A 23,475-nucleotide genomic window follows, 5' to 3' on the forward strand; every position below is an offset into this window, starting at 1 on the left:
TGCTTCCAAGAGCTCTTATGCGGTTGACCAATGCCATAAGCCTATCAAACATGGATTGTGTTGTTTCATTTTGCAAGAACACAAATCTTTCCAATTCACCATGAAGTAACTCAATGTTGCCTTTTCTCACACTATCTCCTTCAAATGACACTTTCAAAGTATCCCAAATTTGCTTTGCGCTTTCTATTCCATTCACCTTTCTAAACTCATCCAGACCTAGGCTTGACACAAGCAATGCTATGGCTTGTGCATTTTGATGGAGATTGTGTACTTCTTTTGGAGTTATCTCTCTATGTTCATCGGTAGGAATCATCACACCAACATCCATAACTTTCCAAAGTCTTACGGCAATGAGATGCTTCTTCATCTTGTAAGACCAATCGATGTATCTTGTTCCATCAAAGTGAGGAGGCTTGCCAATGTTGATGGAAGGAGTATGTAGAGGTGAACCTTTGATGAGTTGTCCATGGTCAAAATTCATGTTTGAATATATTCCCTTTCCATGAGCATGCTCACTGACTCTAATATCACTAGCGGTATCTTTGTTTGCTTCATTCTTGCCACTTATTGCATCATCAACCTTCTTGCTCAATTCTTCCTTCATCTTGCATCTTCTTCATTTCATCTTAGAAGAACTTGACTTGAGCAGCCATCAACTCTTTAGCTATCTTCTTGGCCATCTTGGTGGCGTTGGCTTGCATCTTATCGGTCTTTGACATTATTTCTTCTTACGTGGTGAAGCGCTAAAAGAAGACCTTGCTCTGATACCAGTTAAAAGGATCTAAACCATGCCTAGAGGGGGGTGAATAGGCGTATCTAAAAAATTCTATGTAATCTCAAAGTCAAATGTCAGTGACAGTCAGAAGTCCCAACAGTTTGGGCTAGAACTTCCGGCAACCGAAAGTTCCGACGCAAAGAGCTAGGAATTCTGGTACCTATGAGAATTTCACTACAAGTGCTAAAATAAACTTTGAGTGCAAGATATCTTATAACCCCACTTTCTAGTGGTAAGATGAAGTGTTAGGGCTGCTTCTTTGACGCTGGAAGGTCACCACTCCATAGATCGAGTCCAAACACTAAGAGGAGAGTTGGGGAGGAAGACAAACCAACAAGAACAAATATGATAGTACAAATCTCAAGAATAACAAGCATGCGAGACATAAGGATTTATCTCAAGGTTTGGCAACCCCACAAAGAAGCTCCTACATCCTCGTTGTTAAGGTGACCATAATGGTCGGAGTCTCTTCCACCTCCTTGCCTCTCTCAAAGCAACCACAAAGGTCACTCGAGCTTTCCACTAAGAAATCAAGGATAATACAAACTTCTCAAGGCTCTTGCACAAGATGAAAGCTCTTGGGCAACACCTAGATGGCTAGGGTTCTAAGAACCCAAGAGTAATAGATACAAATCCAACTGGCTTGACAAAAAAATTGAGTGCTCAAGCTTGCCAAAGTGATTTTCTCACTCAATACACTCTCCTTTCACTCATAACCCTAGGGGAATTGAAGATTGGAGCAAAGAGGAGAGGAGAGGGGCGCCTTGAATGCTTGGGAGCTATTTGGGATGAAGGTTGGTGAGCAATGAATAAGTGGGTAACGGTTAGAAGAGAGGAGAGAGCTATTTATACTCATAGTAGAATCCAACTGTTCAGATCTGCGTAAGAAGTTCTAACATAGATCAACAGAACTTCCAACCCTTCTACAAAACACTATTCAAGGCACAGTCAAAGGTGGTCAACATAGCTAGAGCTAGAACTCCTGATGGAACATCGGAACTTCTGACAGTCGGAACTTCCGGCAGTCGGGCTCCCGACGCACAGCTGAGCCAGGGGGCTAAGTCCCAGGGCATTGGGACTTCTAGCGGGAGCCGGGACTTCCGGCACCCAGAACTCCCGATGCTCGTCGGGACTTCCGACGGGTGAAGGTGCGCAGGCGGGCTAGCAGCTAAGTTAGCAAGCGCCAGGACCTCCGGCACCAAACGTCAAGACTTTCGATAGCCGGAACTCCTGGCTCATGCCGGGACTTCCAACTACCAAAAGTCCACAAACTATGTCTAAGTGTTCGTGAGGTGATTTTGTGTCTCTCTTTTGATTTTATTTTTATGCTTCAGCACTCTATCTTTCTTAGACCACCTAAACTTGTATCCCTCTTTATAATACGGCATAACTAAACCCAAAACAAAATATAAAAGCTTTGGAGAGCGCTTTGGGTTCATCCGCTTTTTGCACTTGAAGAATTGAGGGCTACTATTTCATCTTCGATCAACTCTTTAAAATTTTCAAGGGACTAAAGCTGCAATATATCTTATTAAGATCTCATTAGTACCTAATTTGGATGTCATCAATATACCAAAACCCACATAGGGGGCAAATGCACTTTCAATAGGATGATGGCTAGACACTTGGTATGTTTCTCAAGTATTACTAGTACCTTGCTTCTAAAGTTGATCTCATAGGGTATCTAGTGGTTTTGTTTCCAAGTTGTATCTAGCTAACCATGGTGCTAAGGATGAACTTAAAGGTGCAACTCCGGTTGGTATCATGCTTCAAAGGTTTATTCTATACACCTTAGCATCATTTGGTAGCCATTACTCTCCCACAATTCCAATCTATGCATATGTGCGAGCTTCAAACCAAATACTCTAGCACATATGTAGAGGGATCTAATACTATCAATTTAGGTTTATGGTACTTGTCCAAAATCATTTACACATGGTAAAATTTCTTGGTCAAGCAACATGAATCCAAAAGAGCTTAATTTCCATATCTTTATAGAGTTGTCATCAATTACCAAAAAGGAGGAGATTGAAAGGTCCTTGTTTGGTTTTGGTAATTGAGTGACAACCTAGGTAGACTAATTGTGTTTAATGTGAGATACATAGGTGATTAGTCCGTAGGTACATGTGTGTGAGCAACATATGCCATAAAGGTGAAAATAGCTCAGAGATGTTGCAAAGCTCACACATATGATGAAGGAGCTCATTGCATATGAGACATGATATGGAGTCATGTCATCAAGGTGAAGATCAAGACAAGACTTGGCTCGATAGACCGGTTGCAAGTGTGAAGGGCAAGTTGAGTGATGACTTGGCGTCGATGGACCGAGGTGACAGTGAAGAGAAAGTGAAGTCAAGATCAATGAATCAATACAGTCACATGATGATATGAAGTGGATCATATCATTTGGTGATTGGTTGGTGTATGTGTTGCATCAACTATGGAGGAGATAGAATGGAATGCACAAGGCAAAGGTATAACCTAGGGCATTTTATTTTATCGGTCATAGGCGTGTAGAGAAGTTAATGACTGGGTTTAGGATAGATGGCCATAATATTAAGAGGGGCAAACTTGTTTGCATATCGGTCATCTAGTGCCACTTGAGCGATCTAACTTTGCATACATATTAGGATCGAGTGGCATGGCAAGAAGTGTTAATCCTTTGGAAAATGATTGTGAAAATGCTAACACACTTGCACATGATGTTGCACACTTGGTGGTGTTGGTATATTTGCAAAGGTGAAGAAGTTGGTAAAGAAGAGGAGGCAAAACTAGACTCAGGGTGCTACCTAGGTGGCACCACCACCCTCTGTCTGGTGCACCACCACCCCTACGGCGGTGACCGGCTAGGAGGTCATGGGCAGCGTGTTGCCCTGAGGGCACCACCACTGGTTGTCTAGTGGCACCACCACCCCTAGGGCGGTGCCCACCTAGTCTTGCCCGAGCACATCAGAGGTCAGGGTGGTCATCGGAAGTGATGGTGTACACCACCATGGTGAGGGCGGTGCACCATCGGGTGTTGTCCGGTGCCACCACCACTTTTCGACAGAGAGCGAGGGAAGCAGGGCTTGGTCACCACCTGGGCACCACCATGCCTAGGACGGTGCACCTCCTTATTTTTCCCGTGGGCAAGGGTTTCGTGGGGTTGGCCTGGGTGGTCACCGCCACCCCTAGGGCAGTGCCACTGCCACCCCTATTCGATGACCAAGGACTAGTTTCTAGCCGTTAGAATTTGACCATTGGGGAGGGCACCTCCATGTTCGGTGCCAGGCATCGCCCTGTCCGGTATCCTCGTAGAAACCAACAGCTTTGCTCCAACGGCTCTATTTGGCTTGGGGCTATAAATAGAGGTGGAGCTCGGGCTTGGGCTGGTTGCTGAGCACCCTTGAGCCTTGGTGGCTTGTGTAGGTGTGTTTGGAAGCCCTCTAACTCTTGCTTGATAGTGTTCATCTGATTGAGTGAGTGAGTGATTCTAGTGCAATTGCATCATGAGGTTGCATCAAGTGGCACTAGGTGATCAAGTTATAAGCCGGTGGTGCTTGTTTCTCTTGGAGGTTGACACCTCCTAGATGGCTTGGTGGCTTGCGACTACGTTGAAGCATGCGAGAAGATTGTGCGGTGCTTCGGAGGAAGATTTGTGAGGGAGATTGTGCTCAACCTATGGGGATCATGAAGAGCAACTCTAGTAGAGCATGTCATTGAGCTACCCTCACTATTGGGGTAGGTTCTTGTGGTTCCCGATGCACGGGCTTGATGGGTGATGCCAATTAGCCGCCGAACCACCAAGTGAGCAGTCGACACAATGGAGACGTAGCTTGGTGGCAACCAAGTGAACCTCGGGACAAAATCACCGTGTCAACATTGTCTTCATCATCTTCTCGGTGGTTTGTATTTCGTGTAACACAAGCTTGTATTTACATTTCATATATTGTGCTTATGTAGTTGCTCTGTAACTAGTTTAGCTTTAGTAGCTTGCTAGTTGCCTTCTTGCTTGTGTAGCATAGAAGTAGCTCCCTTGCGTGACTAATTTGGTTTGAGTAACCTTGTTAATCACATTGCTTAGTTTATGTAGCTAAGTAATTTGAGCTCTCTAATTTGGCTTGTGTAGCCTTGTTATTGAGCATTGCTAGTGAGCTTAGGCTTTGTGTGCTTTGCATCACTAGATTGTGTAGGTGCTCCCCGGTTTGGTTGAAGTACTAGTTGTATAGGTCTATGTGACCTTACAAGCTAGAATTGGTTAGGTGAGCCTAGCTATCCCGACACCTTTGTTGCCTATTTAGGATTTTTATAAGGTGCTTGAGAACTTAGATAGAGGGGTGTAGTCTTGGCTAGACCGATAGTTATAATTCTACATTTATTTCGGTTAGTAGGCGCAATTTTTTTAAAAGGACTATTCACCCCCCTCTAGTCCACTATCTCGACCCTACACGTGGTATCGAAGCTAGGTCTCTCATTTGTGGTCTTCATCGACCCGAGAGGATGGTGACTTATGGGCTAGATGATTGTAAGACACATTTTTATGGCACAAACTTTGCACTTTGGAAAAATCACATGCTTGATCATTTTTGTGCAAATGAACCTAAGTTTTGGTGGGTTGTCACTAGTGGTCTCACTAATGTCTTGGATCATAGAAATCTCACCGAAGCTCAAAGGGTTCTCTTTGAACTTGATGCACAGCTTGTTGTTATCTAATTAATGTTTTGAGCTTTGATTTGATGAAAAAAGATAAACTATGTGGGAAACGCTCGTGATATGTGGGAATCAATCAAGCACACCTTCAGTGATTCCTCCACATGGGATGATGGCAAGTTTAAGAAGGAGGAGCCCAAGGAGGAAGCACATGAGTGTGTTGAGCATGACCACAATTCGGTGATTGTGGAAGATTGCTCCACCTCATGGTCAAGTGATGATGATGATGATCAATCCACTATAAGTCACTTGATAAGATTGATGATGCCACAAGTGTTGCTATTGGCATAAAATTTCATCCCATGCCGAGGGCACACGAGCAAGCCGGAAGGGTCTGCTCGATGGAGCCATAGATCCACCTAGCTTCAACACAGGGATGGTCAATCCTACATACTCCTCCTGAGATGTGCCAGTCAATTTGACCCTATAATTGATAAGGACAAAAAGCTAATCAATAATTTAAGGCGGAACATGCCGGTGTTGCCAGACAGTCCCAAATGTGTGGCTCTAAAAGCCGATGTGGAAGGAGATCAACTAAATAGTCGATTCCAGCATACACATAAAAATAAACCAATTAAAGTTTGTGGAATTATGAAAGGAAGATCGGTTATCGTTCAGGATGAATCTCTTTATTTAGACAAATATTAATCAATGGCAATAGGATGTCAACAATAATCAGTTTATGCTAAGCCAATGTGTCGGGTTCATAAACCTGGGGTCCCTCGTTGTCGACGAAATATGGTCGGCAGTCTACCTAGGGGTATGCCTAAGGTAGTAGATTATCGGCAGACAGATGCGCAAGCCACAAACAAGATGGTGACGCAAGACAGACACAAGATTTTATCTAGGTTCGACCGCCGTAAAGGCGTAATACCTACGTCCTACGTCTGATTGTATTGTTGTATGTCAATGAGAGATGTTTTTTAGAGGAGTCCCCTGCCCGCCTTATATAGTCTGGGGGGCAGGGTTACAAATCTAGAAACTAACCTTAGCCAGTTACAATTGCCATAGGTGGCCGGATAAGGATTCCTATTCTAACCGACCAGGATCTTGCTTGATCTCCAAATCTACCTTGATTCCTTGCATGGGATTCCAAACAGGTTGGCTGGGCCACACGTCATCTTCTAGTGGGTTGGACCCCCTGATTCGGGCTAGCCCAAGCCTAGCCGTAAGGGTATAGGGGTTAATACCCCCACAGCTAGTCCCCGAGCACCATATATTATACTGCGACACACCGTTTGATCTCCTTTGACTAATGCGATCCGTCTTCATGTCATCTCCAACTGATTGAAACATTGACCAATCAAATGTGACAGCATTCTGGTTAGAACAGAGAGCAGTAGACCATGATTATAGCTAAAGATTTCGGTTGTCCGAAGAATGCATGGTGCTCTAAAGAAAAAAGAAAAAGATTTCTTTTCTTATCAAGTGTGCCCACTTGTATTTCTAAAAATAAATATAAATGACCCTTGGACAATAGTAATTCTGGCAATCAGTCAAAGTGTAGGGGTCGATAAAATAAACACATTCACTGCAAGGTGAAGTGTGCCCACTTAGTCCTTGAGCCTAGTAGTAGGTGACATAGGCACGTGGTGCCAGGGTCTAAAAAGAATTTCCACTGAAGTTAAGAATCCAATCGTCGTACAAGCAATACAAGATGCACTGGCAGGTGCATCGTACCGATGTAGTCCCTGAGCTTACTGGAAGGCAAAGTATAAGCCTTGTAGCAAGGTCTAAATAAATGCCTCTCGACTGTATGTGAGCACAAATCACATTTAGCCGAGGAGAGTGATCTCCGAGCAGTGGTCGGAACAATCCTCAAGCACGGTAGTGGTATGTACAGTCCCCGAGCACGGTAGTGGTCTAGGCAATCCCCGAGCACGATAGTGGTCTAGACAGTCCTTGAGCACGAGAGGTGCGGTGAAGAACCAAATGCCACTTGTACTATTATTTGGTGTATTTATTTATCTTCTTACTCTGTCAAGTCCAATCTGACACGTCTGGTAAAAAAAGTAGATGGGTATAGCATGTCATACTGCCTTCTTGTCCTTTCAAGCAAATAGTCACTTGTCACCTGTAAAGAGGTGCATCAGCGTGGGCCCTCTCACACTGGTAACGAAGAGGCACATACACTGATAACGAAGAGGCGCATATATTGGCATAGATCTCGAGGCTATGAAAACAACCGTCTGCGGCACGTGCGCACGTCTCCCAAGAATCTCAGGCAAATGAAACAGCGAAACTCTTGGTTAAATATAGTATATAATTGGTAAGTTACTTTTTACCGAACCCCATTACCATTCGCCGCTGTAGCCTTCTTCTTTCTCTTTCCAACCCTAATACCTCTAAAATCATCACCAATCAATCCTCCACTGTATCCTCTTTCATCAGCAAGGCCGGATTCATGGTGAAAAGTGACGCCCAGAAGAAAGCAGGAGTCATGGCGAAGGAGTGGTGGAAGTCAAGAAGCAACGAGTAGACCATCGAAGACCTAGTCATCATGGGAGTACTCCACAACAAGGAACTCACAGGATGGCGCATGTCGGAGGGCGAAGGGTACCCCGATCCACAACCAGGTGAGATTGTGGTTTTTGAAGACTTCTTCAAGCGGGGTTTTGGGGTTCCAGTGCACCCTTTCCTTCAGGGGCTCTGTTTGTACTATGAGATTGGGATTTGCAATCTGCATCCCAACTCGATTCTCCTTGTCTCCACCTTCATTCATCTTTGCGAAGCATATGGCGTCTTCCAGCCCCATTTTGACTTCTTTCACCATCTTTTCTATCTACGGAAGAAAGGAAGCGGTGTCTCGAAGATAGCCAGAGGTGTGTACCTCAACCTCCATGACGGGATGAAGACCCAGTACCTACACTGCCCTTAGAACACGTCGCTTGACGACTGGTACAAGAAGTGGTTCTACATCCGTGAAGAGCTAAACACGATCACACTGTGCGACGTGGGGTTCATTCTGGAGAAGAGAACCAGCTGGTCGGAGAAGCCCGAGCGCCTAGAATAGATTCCAGAAATACTTGGGATGATCTCGTGGAAGAAACTGGATAGTCCTAGCATGGTCGGTAACTTCATCAGCCGAAGGATCCAGCCCTGCCAGAGGAGGGTACATCCTAGCTTCGAGTACCAAAGTAGCGCAGACCCAACGAGGATGAGGCAGGAGGCGCTTGACAAGATTGAAGTCAGAGCCAGAATTAGAGAGCTATTTAACTTAGCGGATCCAAATTATGTTAGATTGAGCGACATCGAGCACGCTTTCAAGCTCGCCCGACCTCCCCCAAAGGTAACTCATCTTGCCTTGTACCCATAGTCTCATATTGTAGTAGAAACTTACTATGTGATCTCCTATTTGTTTCCTAGATTAATGGTTAGGATAGAGCGATAGTGTTTGTGTCACCACCCCCTAGTGTAGATTGGCCACAAGTTGCTGACCTGACCACCTAGACCAGCATCAGGGGTGAGGACGTGGACTGGGCCATGCTCGGAGTTGGAGAAGAGGCAGCGACCAAAGCTACTGGTAAGCGGCCGGTGACCAGCAAGCGTCGTCAGGCTATCTTGACTTTTTCGGACGACGACACAGAGGATGCAGACATCTTTCAACTCGTCCCTCAAAAGAGGAGGAGGCAACTAGAGATGATGGAGCAAGGTGGCTCCTCCATGCCGGTGGAACTCACATCGTCGACCACTGTAGCGCTGAGGACAAGCGGCGGAGGGGTCGAGCACCAAGCCCCGGCGTCGGTGCTGGGCATAGAGGGAGACCAGGTGTCACCCGCATAGCACGTGGAGCAAGCACGGCCAAAGAGACACGCCTTCACCACATCATTCCATGCTTCCAACATGTAAGTATTTGTAACCTTGATGTAAGCTTGCAATTTATATTGATTACGGTTGCCTTCTAAATTTATCTCGGATATACTAGTTCGGCGTCCACCAAAAATCCAGACCAACTAGCTGGGGGTGGCGTGGCTCTACCAGCAATTTTAGAGAAGACTGCCCAGCAGCCAGCCATGGAGAAAACCATAGCAGAAGGTCCGCCGAAGCCTTAGCACACAAGCAGCCAGACAATAGTCCTTGAGCAGGTAGTCGAGGGAAGAGCTGAGCCAAGGACAAGTGCTCCGAGCACCAACCTTGCTGAGGGCAACACCTTAGCACCAAGAGTAATGGAACACATTGAGGAGCAGCTACCGAAAGTGATAGCACAGAGCACGTTTGTCGATGCTGCAGCCCGCGGAAAGGCCATAGTGATCGCAGAAGCTGCCACCTCCGGACCAGCACCGATACCCGAAGAGGAGGCTGAAGAGGATGAAGTAGAGGTCCTGGGCCGTCCACAGGACAAGCGACAACATGTATATGTGTCGTGCTGGTGGAACGACCAATGGGTTGTTCATGAGGAAATCCCAGAGGTCAAAGAGACCAAGAAGGTTGAACGAGCAGCGAAACAACTGGTGACGGAGGTCCAGGTATGTTTTGCTTCATCACCTGATCTTGCTGTGTAGTCAAACTTTCTTACTTAGCTTTTTGCACATAGGACTTAATGAAGACCGCAAGGTACCATAAGAAATGCTTCGACCAGATCGATGGGATCACTGTAAGCAATAAAGAGCTAACGGTGGAAGTGGAACGCTTGCGCCACCAACTTGAAGCCGCCCACCGTGAGAGGACGGAGCAAGAGTCCCAGAACCAGAACCTGGTCGTCCAGCTCAGTAAAAAAGAGCAGGAAAGAACAAGTAAGTAGTCACTTTATCACAACGAGAGCATGACGAGTGTTATTGCGTTGTTGGTAGTAATAGCTATAGTGTAGGCTTAGAAGCTGGAGTGGTCCATCTCTGAGAGGAGAACAATCATGCGGTCATGGAGTGTGATCGCCTGAAGGAGGACAACAGAAAACTGGCGCACGACCAGTCACAGCTCTGGGACCACATGACCAAGATGAAAGAGGAACTAAAAAGTAAGTTTTCCAAACCCCTTTGCTCACCTTTGTTGCCCGCTTTATCTTGTCGTGGTATGACATTTTAATGGCTTATGCGGTTTGTAGTTTTAAAAGTCAATGCCAAGAAGCATCTGGAAGTCATGATAAAAGATCATGATGGCTGGAAGGCACGGTGCCAAGAGATCTCCAAGGATCAGGACATGTGGAAGAATCAGTGCCAGGAAGTGGCAACAAGCATTTTGCTAGTCCTCAACCTTATCGATCTAGCGCTTACAGAGGATGTTCCAAGGACGCCACAGCTCGGACTGGTCAATAGATGCCGAAAGGCATGGGGATGGTTCTAGGAGGTCATGAAGGAGGTGGGTGAGTACACCGGAGCACATGTGTTAAGCATGGTGCGTGCTCACTACCCCTTGATCGATCTCAAGCGCCTGGAGGCTAGATACCCAAAGGAGATAGATCCAAACAAGGCTGAGGAGCTTCAGATGACCTAGCTGGACTTGTTGGCAAAAATAATTGGTGACATTAACCTATGTGGAGGCAGGACAACACTTGTACAGGGTACGCCATCAACAAGTCAGCTAGAGGCGCCATCAGTTTTGAGTCAACCGGTGAAGCCTGCGGTCTCGACCAGCCAGGCATCGACGAGGCCATCTTCTTTAGCTCAACCAGTACAAGAGTCCCCGAGACTCGAGCACGATGCTAGGCCCAGCGAGCAGCAGGTGCTGCATGACCCGACTAGCTAATAGTATAGGCTGTAGCTGTAGAAGAAGATGTAGTTGTGTTATTATAAACTTGGACCTTTTCAGGCAAGCTTGTAATAATGTAACTGTATATCAGCATAAGCTTGTTTGTTTTGTGGAAAACGTATTTAAGCTTGGATCTCGTGTTGGTGTAACTAAGTAAGAACATATTAATGTTCTGTTTAGTTGTACCAGTTTAGTCGACACGTCATCCTGATAGGTTTGTATGGCCCTGGTTTGTCCTATGGTCAGAGTGTGAGGTGCGTAGCCTATGCACACGTAGACGCAGACAAGTCAAACCAAAGGGGACCTACTGATCACCCATAGCATAGAGAGCAGATCCCATGCATGCGTTGGGAGGAACCGAAGATAGGGCCTGCTCCGAAAACCTAGGGAGGAATGGTGGTTGGTTTTGACTGGTTGAGTTAGGATAATGATAGACTTCAAAGTGACACATTAGAGTGGTCAGAGAAATCATAATAGCTTTATTGAATTAAATCGAGAGTACAAGAGGAGTACATATCTTAGTAGTTAAGCATAGAAATGCCTAAGCTTATCGATGTGCCATGAATTGGGTATGTCCGTACCGTCCAGGTGAGCTAACTTGTAAGACGTTGGTCGTGTAACTTCCTTGATCATGAAGGGCCCTTCCCTTGGAGTTGTGAGTTTGTGGACACTAGCCTGATTCGTCTTCCACTTTAGGACCAGGTCCCTGACCATGAAGAAATGCTCCTTAATGTTCTTATTGTAGTACCTACGCAAAACAATAAGGTATTTGGCTATACGTACGCAAGAATCAAGCCGCTTCTCTTCTGCACTATTCACTTCTAGCTCCCACACTTCATTGACCTTGTCTTTGTCGAAGTTCTCTACCCTTGCTGACCTAAATGCTATATCTGTTGGGAGCACTGCCTCAGCACCGTAAACCATAAAATATGGTGATACACCGGTATGGCGACTAGGCTAGGTTCTGAGGCCCCAGACCACGGCTAGTAACTCTTTGAGCCATCTTTCGAGAGCTTTGTCATTTTCTCTGTACATCCTCTTCTTAAGTGCGTCCAAGATCATACCATTTGCCCGCTCGACCTGTCCATTAGCTCTAGGGTGCGCTACCGAGATGTACTTTACTACTATGCTCCTTTCATCGTAGAAGTCCTAAAAAGCATTCTCGGTGAATTGAGTACCCAGATCAGTGATGATGCTGTTGGGTATGTCGAAGCGATGGATGACCTTGTCGATGAACATGACAACCTTTTCTGAGGATGCCTGTACTAGAGGCATGTACTCTATCCACTTAGAAAATTTGTCGATCAGCACAAAGACACATGTAAATTTCCCAGGAGCCGGTTTGAAGGGCCCAATCATATCCAGTCCCTAGCATGTGAAGGGCCAAGAGGCTGGTATTGTTTGGATCTCATATGTTGGTACGTGGATTCTCTTGGCGAAGAACTGACAACCCTCACAATGGTGGACTAGATTCTCTGCATCGGCTACAGCTGACGGCCAATAGAACCCTGCTCGAAAAGCCTTGCTAACCAGCGTTATTGAGGCCGCGTGGTTGCCATAGGAGCCAGAGTGGATTTGGTCTAGGAGTTGTTCGCCATCCTCCTAGGTTATACACTTCATCAAGATTTCCTTCTTTGCGTTCTTGTGCCATAATTTGCCATCGACGAGCAGATACTGCTTACTGCGATGCATCAGGCATTCGTTTTCTATCCGATCAGTGTAACCACTGCCATCTGTCAGGTATTTGATGAAAAGTACTCTCTAGTCGGACTCATTAGTGGTCAGAGATGGCTCAATGGTGCTTGACGCTAGAACCGTAGCCACCAATAGCTAGTCTGGAGGCTTGTTGACCGTGGGATCTTCCTCTTCGATCGAAGGCGTGAGCAGGTCTTGTATGAATATGCCATGTGGGACTTTGGCTTAGGATGATCCTAACTTTGACAGCGCATCTGCTACTTGATTTTTGTCCCGGACCACGTGTGTGTACTCGATGCCATAGAACTTGCCTTCTAGCTTTTTGATTGATTTGCAGTATGCATCCATCTTTTCGCTGGTCGTGTCCCAGTCCTTGTTGAGTTGGTTGATGACTAGAGCCGAGTCTCTATAGATGTAGAGACGTTTGACACCAAGCTCAACCACAATGCGCAAACCATGTAGGCATGCTTCGTACTCGACGACGTTATTAGATGTTGGGAAATAAATCCTAAGGACGTACCGGAGCTGCTCCTTGGATGGTGACACGAAAAGGACTGCTGCTCCTACGCCGTCGATGTTGAGAGAGCCGTCGAAGTACATCTTCTAATACTCATCGGGCCCCTGAGAGGCAGGTGTGCTTAAATCTGTCCACTCGACGATGAAATTGACGAGTGCCTGAGACTTGATTGTAGTACGGCTTACAAATTCCAAGGAGAAAGGGCATAGCTCCATTGCCCATTTGACAATGCGCCCATTCGCATCCTTGTTGCGAATGATGTCCCCCAGAGGGTACTCGGTCATGACCACCACACGGTATCCATCGAAGTAATGTTTCAACTTTTGGGATGTTATTAGTATGGCGTAGATCAGTTTCTGAATGTGTGGGTACCTAGTCTTAGATTCATTGAGCACTTCATTGATGAAATAGATTGGTCATTGTACCTTGTAGGCGTGGCTAGGCTCGTCGTGCTCGACCACCATGGCAGTGGAGACCACTCGATTAGTTGCTGCAATGTAAAGCAGGAGGGTTTCGTCTTCTCTAGGAGCAGTGAGGACCAGAGGTGATGTAAGGAATTGTTTCAACTGTGTGAAGGCAGCGTCTGCTTCTTTCGACCACTCAAACTTCTTGGATGCTTTGAGCAGCTTGAAAAATGGTAGTCCTTTTTTACCTAATCTTGATATGAAATGACTAAGAGCAGCCATGCATCTGGTAAGCTTCTGGATATCCTTCTCCTATTTGGGCGGCTTCATGTCTAAGACAGCTTTGACTGTCTCTAGGTTAGGGCGTATGCCATCGTGACTGACGATGTTGCCAAGCAGTATACCAGAAGGAACACCAAAGATGCACTTCTTTGGGTTTAATTTCCATTGGAATGTATTAAGGGCTGCAAAGGTGCGTTCTAGGTTGTCAACAAGGGTATGTGCTTCTTTAGTTTTGACAACTACATCGTCAACATAAGCCTCGACGAGGTCGTCTTTTATCTCGTCTTTGAGGCAGGCCTGTATGGCACGTTGGTAGGTAGCCCCGGCGTTCTTGAGCCCGAACGACATGGTCGTGTAGCAGTAGGCGCCGAAAGGCGTGATAAAGGACGTCTTGATCTGGTTGTCCTTTTTGAGAGTGATCTGGTGATAACCAGAGTAGCAATCGAGAAAGGAAAGTAGCTCGCAACCGGCGATTGAATCTATGACCTCGTCTATGCGAGGTAAGCCGAAGGGGTCTTTAGGGCAGTGTTTGTTGAGATCAGTGTAATCAACGCACATTCTCCATTCATTATTCTTTTTGCGTACAAGAACTGGGTTGGCTAACCACTCTGAATGATACACTTCTTTGATAAATTCGGCTACCAAAAGCCATGTAACTTCTACCCTAATCACCTCCTTTTTGTCGTGAGCGAACCGTCGTAGCTTCTACTTGATAGGTTTGGCCTTGTCATTGACATTCAAGGAGTGCTCGATCAAGTTTCAAGGTACACTGGGCATGTCAGTAGGTTTCAATGCGAACACACTCACATTGCTCCTCAAGAACCTGATGAGCGCGTCTTCCTATTTAGGATCCAGGTTGGCCCTGATAAGAGCCGTTTTGCTGGGATCACCGTCGACCAGCTGGATCACCTTGTGCTCCTTGGACTTGATGTTCTTGCATGGAGCCTTGAGCTCTGGGATCTCTAGGTGGTCGGCTGAGGTCTTTTTGGCATCAAGCATGGTCTCAGCCATGTGAATAGAGAGGTCATGAGCCTCTGCTATTTTGAAGCTGTCGTCCTCATAGGTATAAGCTGCCTATACATTGCCCCTAAGAGTTAGAACCCCTTTCTCAGTAGGCATCTTGAGCACCAAATACCTGTAGTGAGGTATGGCCATGAATTTGGTGAGTGATGGTTGACCAAGGATAGCATGGTAGGTGCCATCGAAGTCAGCGACCACAAAGTTGACGTAGTCGGTGCGGAAGTGGTCATAGGTACCAAACTGCACAGGCAGCGTGATCTGCCTGAGAGGTGTAGAGCTCTGACCAGGGAGAACACCCCAGAACTATGCCTCGTATGGTTTGAGATCTACCTGGGTTATCTTCAGGGCTGGCAGACTATTCTTGAATAGTATATCGATGGAACTGCCACCGTTAATCAGCACTCTATCGAACTGAACCTTGTTGATACAAGGATCGAGGACCACGAGAAAATGTCCTGGATCAGGTATTGCCGCCCATTTGTCCTTTCTGCTGGAGGAGATCTCACGGTGAGACCAAGGAGGGAGCCACAGATCGACAATGAGGTTGTCGGTGTTGGCCACATTCAAGCAGGCACGGGCGAGCAGCTTGCGTTCTCGTTTAGTCTTGATGGACACTTTGCCTCCAATGATGGTGTGGACGCAATCGGTTGGCTTGACGTACTTGTGATGGGGATCTATGTCTTCATCATCGTTGTCTTCGTTGCATTGTTCCCCTATGTCATTAGGCTTGTCGGACATATTTGAAGCCTGTTGATGCGTGTAGATAGACTTGAGAACGCAACAATTCTCCATGGTATGGTTTGACTTGGGGTGGAGCTAGCAGGGTCCTTTCAATGCTTTGGCATAGTCTTCTTCGTAGTTGCGACGTCCGCCACCTTTCTTAACGGTGTTGACCTCGCCGTCGTCTTCCCGAGCATGCTTGCCCCTATAATCATCACGGTGATTACACTGCTAATTACGCTGGTCGTGGTGGTCGCGGGGGTCGTTGCACTGGTTGCGGTGATCAAAATTATCGTTCCAACCATGGTTGCCGTGGTAGTCATCGCGGTGTGGGGGGTGGTCGAAGCGTGGAACCCTTGCTGCCTCTTTGATGATTATCTTTTTAGCATCGTCGGCATCTGCATATTTCTTGGCAGTGGCCAGGAGCGCTGTGACTGATTCAGGTCTCTTGCGAAGGAGCTTGTCCTGTAGGGCATCGTGGAAGCGGAGACTAGTAATGAAAAGCCTTGATTGCCTTGTTGTCGGAGATTGATGGGACCTTGATGCGCATCTCCGAGAAACACCGGACATACTCGCGCAGTGGCTCATCTTTCCGGTCTCGAATCCACTGCAAATCATATTTGTTGCCGGGTTGCTTGCAAGTAGCAATGAAGTTGTCGACGAAAGCTTGCTTGAGCTCTTGCCAAGAATCAAAGTAGTTCACCGGCAAGCTGACCAGCCATTGGTGACCTGCTTGGCCAATAGCGACTGGGAAGTAGTTAGACATGACGTGCTCGTCAACCATGGCTAATCTGCACGCAGTTTCGTAGAGCATGACCCATAATTCGGGGTTCTCCTTGCCGTCGTACTTCTGAAGTTTCTCGAGCTTGAAGTTCTTGGGCCATATGACTTGGCGAAGGTGCAGAGTGAACTGCTTCAACCCTAGAGGGCTATGGGCAGTATCATATTCCATACGACGATAGCTTTCGTGGGATGCACGATCGTTGGCTCTTTGGTTGATGCGATCACGTAGATCGCGTTCTCTGAGGTAATGGCGGAGATCGTTATTGCCATCACGGTGATCTCGGTTGCCACCCTAATTAACCCTGTGACCATGGTTATCATGGCAATTATCGCGGTTGTCCCGGCGGTTGTCATCCCGGAAGTCGCGGTAGTTGCAGTTGTCATCCCGACGGCGATTGTCATCTCGACCACCATCATGGCCACCGTTTCTGCCTTGACGATTGTCTGATGGTCATTGTTATGCGAGCCACATTGGTTGGGTGGCTATGAGCGACTTGAGTACTGGCGGCTGTGGCTTGATTTGACTAAGACGGATGGAGCCCGGGTTTGATTTACAATCTCTGTGGTCTGGGCCATAGCAGTCGTCAGGTAAGCTTGTATATCATCACGAACTACCTATGTTTCCAAGGTGTTGGGTAGTCGTTGCATTATTGCCATAGCAACAGCTATGTTGGCGCTTGGAGTCTTGAAGACCTGCTTGTCCCCCACCCTATCAAAGGCATTGTTAAGGTCACATGGCTAGACCTTATGCATCGGGCCTCCTCTTCTGCCTCGGCTTTGATTTGTCAACAATTAAACCAGTCAATATTGTGTGCTTCGCGTGCTAGCCTTTCTTGTTCTGTTTCGCCGACTGTCGGTGGTTCGTCATTACTGACAACATTGATCAAGTCTCCTCGCCTTGCTAGGAAGGATGGGAATCGTGGGAATCCCGGGGCGTGGTCTAGGATATCTAGATCATATTCAATGCCTTCGTCATCATGATGCTGGAGCTCAGTGTGTACGGAGGCATTAGATGCGATGCCGGACGAGGAGCTTGAGCCACCCTCTTGAACTATGTGGACCGATCCTTCTTGATAATCCTCAATTTGGACCATGTTGATGAAGTTGCGTAGGTCGTAGGGCTGGACCTGGTGGTTCTCCATCGAGGCTTCGTAGTTGGAGAGCCGAAGACCCATCGCGAGGGCTAGCCGGCAATGAACGAAGCGCCCTTCAGGAGTAGATGTGACCACGAGATCTATACCGAGTCATGTAGGACGACTGGCATGAGCTAGTTGGGTAGATCTGTTGTGGATCGTAGTTACCTGCTCATTAGGTTGACTTTGAATCAAACTTACCAGAGCTAGGGTTTCGGCAAGTTTGGTGCCGACCCGATCGATGGAGTCAAGCAAGTCGGTGTTGTCGATCTGCCTCCTTTTATAGCGAGGAAGCGGACGATGGGTTGTCGGTGTGGCCAAAGACGACGTTGGCATGGTCGGAGCCAGATCCACCATGGTCAGAGCCAGATCCACTGTGGTCAGAGCCATAGCCAATGTAGGTGAAGCAGTGGTCGGCGTAGATTGAACCCGCACCTCCTCTGGGGTCATGGCGATGAAGTCGTTGGAGCTGGTGGTCCAGGTGTTCCGGCCGATGGTGAACGTGAGGTCGTTCGGCGTAGCCATGGAAACAGGGATGATGACCATCTTGTTCGCCTAGAGAGCAGTACGCATACCCCCTACCTAGTGCGCCACTGTTGACAAAATATGGTCGGTAGTCTACCTAGGTGTATGCCCAAGGTAGTAGATTATCGGCAGATAGATGTGCAAGCCACAAACAAGATGGTGATGCAAGACAGACACAAGATTTTATCTAGGTTCGGCCGCCGTAAAGGCGTAATACCTACGTCCTACGTCTGATTATATTGTTGTATGTCAATGAGAGATGTTTTTTAGAGGGGTCCCCTACCCACCTTATATAGTCCGAGGGGTAGGGTTACAGATCTAGAAACTAATCCTAGCCAGTTACAATTGCCATAGGTGGCCGGATAAGGATTCCTATTCTAACCGACCAGGATCTTGCTTGATCTCCAAATCCGCCTTGATTCCTTGCGTGGGATTCCAAACAGGTTGGCCGGGCCGCGCGTCATCTTCTAGTGGGCCAGACCCCCTGATCCGGGCCGGCCCAAGCCTAGCCATAAGGGTATAGGGGTTAATAGCCCCACACTTGTGGACCGGCTTCCCAATAAAGGCTCGGCCCAAGCAGACAAATGCGCAACTCGTGGGTTGGCCCAAGTATCTGAACGATAGGCCAGAAGGGCAATCCGATCACCGACCGGAAGGTCTGGCCGAGGAGGAACGACCCCCACCTTCTGACTCTGGACCACATCTCCAATCAAAGCGCTCACTTTGGTCTCTAGCCCGCCTCCGGATGGCCTCTTCGACCAGAAGGCCTGGCCAAAGCACTACTTCTAACTCTGACCCCATGTCTCTGACCGGGATACACGAATACCTTGCTCACTGCTCTTCTCTGACCGATGCAATCAGAGCCGGCTGGGACCAATCGACCGGGGACGCCCACTCGGAAAGGACCAGGGAACAAACGGAGAAAGCAAGGCAAGGCGCACAAATCAAACCATGATACCCAGGACCGTACACTGTACACCTACAGGAATAGTACTCTACAACCACCCTGACACAAATAGTGTTGTACGCGCTGACATTTTCCCTATAGTACTGTGGGCGCCGTTAACTCCCATATGATAAGGCTCCCCCACATGCCCCTAGGCATCGACAGTGTTGTGGGCGCCGCAATTTACCGTACCGAGTGAACATGGCAAAACCCCTCACATGCCTCTAGGGATCAACAGTATAGCAGGTACCAACATCTGCCATACCCGAACAAGACGACATAACCTCCCACGTGCATCCGACATCCAACAGTGTTGTGGCGCCTACCATCATCCTGTACCCAACAGCATGGGCAACAAGGTTCAGAAGCATACGTACTCTCTCCCTCTCACTTGTAAGGCCATCCTCTTCATCTACAAAAGGGGATGCGCTCTATCCCAAGAGACTAAGTAAATCTAGGTCGATTCAAGTGCTTCTAGATTCATTAGATTGATCAAGTTCACTAGCTCACAACCATAGAACCGCTAGGTTCAGACCTCAAGCACACGCTTGAACACTTAGCTCATAGCAGAGTTCCTATCGCTCTCGGCCCTTCTGACCAGAGCCAACCAGACCTCTTGTACCCCCATCTTTTTTCTTCTCATTTGTAACCCCACTGCAAACTTCGAGCACCTGGGCTCAGGAATAGTCACCGACCGACTCAAACTGGACATAGGGCACGTTGTCTGAACCAGTATAAACCATGTGCCATTGAGTGCTAGGCCACCTTCGATCACAATGTACGGCAAAACTACAAATATTTACTTGTTGGTCACTTTCTACACCGACACAATGACTGCAAGTAACTGAATCCCTTTTTACATAAAAGAAACAGCTCATCATCATTTAACCATTTAATAAAGATAAATCTAATGAACATATTAGATCTCATCTATCATTATGACAATTGGGGCATGAGGCAGAATCATGCAGGTTGTAGAAACAGAGATAAATTCGATGACCCTAACTTATTACTAATATCAGTAGGGCACGAGGTAGAATCATGTAGGTCGTAATACATTAATAAGATCATAGGGCTAACACATCTTTCAACTTATCTTTACTTCAACGGTCTCGTGACGTGAACTGCATATGTGAAAGCACTCGATATCGGCTAAAACAACCGATTCAGGCATAGCGCACAGTAAAGGTCATGCCCTATTAGGAACAGATCTACCAAATAATAATCTTCACTCCACGGTGCTAACAGTGGGGTGTGAGGCCGAATCACACAGGACATGATAATGGGCCATGGAACGGTTTTCGTTAGCCAATAGATCTATTCAAGACCAGACATGCCTTAACCGCACACTATGCATGATCAAGATTGACATAAAACAGTCGATAAAACATAACTCATCGTTTAAGATGCATATTAGATCAGTTTAGATTAACAAACAATGGGTTAAATAGGATATAAGGCCGATCTAGATCAATTCTAATCGGGCAAAGTGATATTGCTGTAATTAAATAAATAATGAAAGTAATAAGAAATATCGGTAACTTAATGAATCTATCCAAAGGATGTCACCCTTAGATAGAGCCAATAACTTGACCTTAATCTAGTTTGAGCAGTGAAGGTCGACAGGATCAATACAGCCGTACTTGAACTAAACAAGAGTCGATAACTAGCTTATACTAGAGTCATAGTGGAGGTCGACTAGATTGATGCAGCCGTACAAACAGAAGTATGAGCCATGACGGTACTTACAGACAAGCCGAAGGTCAGCTGGACTGATGCAGCCCTGCTCGCTAAAGAACTCTTCAAGATTTACTCTACTCCTACTCCTAAGGGGTGGCCAGAGCCAAAAAAAGTAAGTAACTTATATTTGATTGATTGTGTGTCCTCTTACAATAGCCGGGGTCTGATATTTATACCCGGAGCCTAAACATGAATCATACTCGAGTATGACTTATCACAATCTTTGGCATAGAAGAAAACATTCCTAATTTAAGATAACTTTGACCCCTAATCTTTCCCTTTTTGTAGAGTCTGATATGCAATTTCCTGGTGCCAACTGTAGCTCATCATCGCTATCTGCTGATGTCATCCAAAGAGATCCAATTCCAGAGTCATATCTGAATCAGCTGATATCGATCATTATGCAATCAATTCCTTGATCGACATAATTTTGGAAGCTTCGAGTTCCCGCGTTTTTCTCTCCAAATTTTGGTGTAAACTCATGCCCCTCAATTTTGGGATAAAAGTGATTTTATTCCAAAATTTCTATTTATCTGTTTACCATGCCGCAACCATTTTTCTCTGAGATATACGCGCGACTCCTGACTTTCCGAGCTGAGTCTTATATAATGTCCCAATAGTATCCTTTCCAACTCACTCGGCCTATTTGTTTTCCCCTTCTTTCTCGAGCAAATCTCAAAACTGACGCCGCTATTGCCAAAGCTTCAACCCTAGCAAATCTTCCGTCCTGTTAAGCTCTTATTCAAGTGGTCTTCCTCAGATTCACATCTGTCTTGGCGGTAATGGTGCCCAGCGACCACATCCTTAAGGTATGCTTTTAAATTCCCATTCTCAAAATGTCAGTCACTACCTTGTATTTCCTTTGTCCTCAAATTTATTTTATCCGACTTTTAGGAAATGAGGAACGAAATCTTGATTCCATCAGCTGTTACTCCCAATGTTTATTTTCTTGGGCCTATGGGTGATCCTAATCCATCTGATTTCATCCATCAAGAAACCAACCAAATCCCCTTCAAATAGTCTACAATGGATTTGTCCTCTTGGAATACCAAAACTCTCCTCAGAAATTGGCCCAAAATGCCTAAGGGATGGAGAAATTGGTTCTGTCGGGTGTCTGAGAAAAAGGGTGGAGATTGAGAGCTTTATGATTTAAATCAATGCTTGACACTCTCATTGTCCAGGATGGAGAGGAATGAATCACTCTTGATTTCTACATCTTATTTCTGGTCCAATGCCCTTAGTGCTTTTGTATTTGGTCATGGTCCAATGACCATTACTCTGGCCGATGTTTACATGTTGATCGGCCTTAGAATTACTAGATCAATGCAGCCTTATGAGTACTTAAGTGCAGGATCCAAGAAATTAGCCAAGATATCAAACTGCATAGGATGGGCCAGTTATATTCTGAACCATATCGGAGACGAATCAAATGTTATTGAAAGGGAATATGTAGCCTTTCTGAACATGTGGCTTGAGAGATTCATCTTCTGTGGGTCATCTTGTGGCCTGACTTACAATCATAAACTCATGGCCGAGCATCTAGAAGTAGGCAAGGACATCCCTCTTGGAAAGTATTTGTTAAGAGCCGCTTATCATCTAATGTACCAGGTATCTGCCCAATTACTAAAGAATGAACCAGTGCATGCTATCAATGGCCCCTGGTGGTTGATACAACTATGGCTTAACCTGTACATGCACAAGATTGTAAGGCTTGATCTTAGAAACCTGAGTTTCCCTTCCACCAACTTTGATGAGGAATATAGAGGCAAAGAAGGAAGAACCCATCAGTGTACAAGCTATGGTGAGGCTACATCGGCCATAACAATCGATATCGATATTGGCCATCTCTTCAAAAAGTTTTATAGAGGGTTCAATGCAGGCATCCTGACTTGGCTACCATATAATGAGGATGAGAACGATGAGCTGATCTTCCCATTCAAATTCTAATTTTAATCGGGCTATTTGGACGAGACAGCGGCTGCAATGTTTAATTCCTTCATCAAACCCTACATTCTTTTAGTTGATTTTTCACCATGGTCATGGCAAAATGGCTATAGGCACCTTCCTTCTAGGTAATCTTCCAACTTATGAGTTCTATCATCCGTGGTTTTGGTCAACTTCCTCCTCAATTGTTCTTCAGAAACATACTGAAGCCAAGATAAGATATCAGCGAGGTAATTGAAGCTTCCAGAGTCTTCCAATTGGGATCAGATCTTCCTTCCCTTTGCTTGCATGACTAGATCAAGGTCAGCTTCTCTTCCATTCTTTTTTACTCCTGGTGGCAAGAATGGTGCTCCCATCTTTTTCTGTGGGTCAGTCCAACCTTTGTGCATAGCTCTAGATGGAAAATTTGCTTCTGACAATGAGGTAACCTTTCATCTCTTTTTAAGAACATTATTTGATGAGTCCTCTTGCCAACTATTCTAACCAACTTTTTTAGGATGTTGAATTTGATCCCCCAAGCTTAGATAGGAAGGGGCGTCCTATAGACTATCAACCACCATGCTCAGTTTCAAGAATAGGATCGACCGCACCTTCACCGAAGAAGTTGATGAAAACTC

Source organism: Miscanthus floridulus, chromosome 17, assembly GCF_019320115.1.
Source record: "Miscanthus floridulus cultivar M001 chromosome 17, ASM1932011v1, whole genome shotgun sequence".
NCBI lineage: Eukaryota > Viridiplantae > Streptophyta > Magnoliopsida > Poales > Poaceae > Miscanthus > Miscanthus floridulus.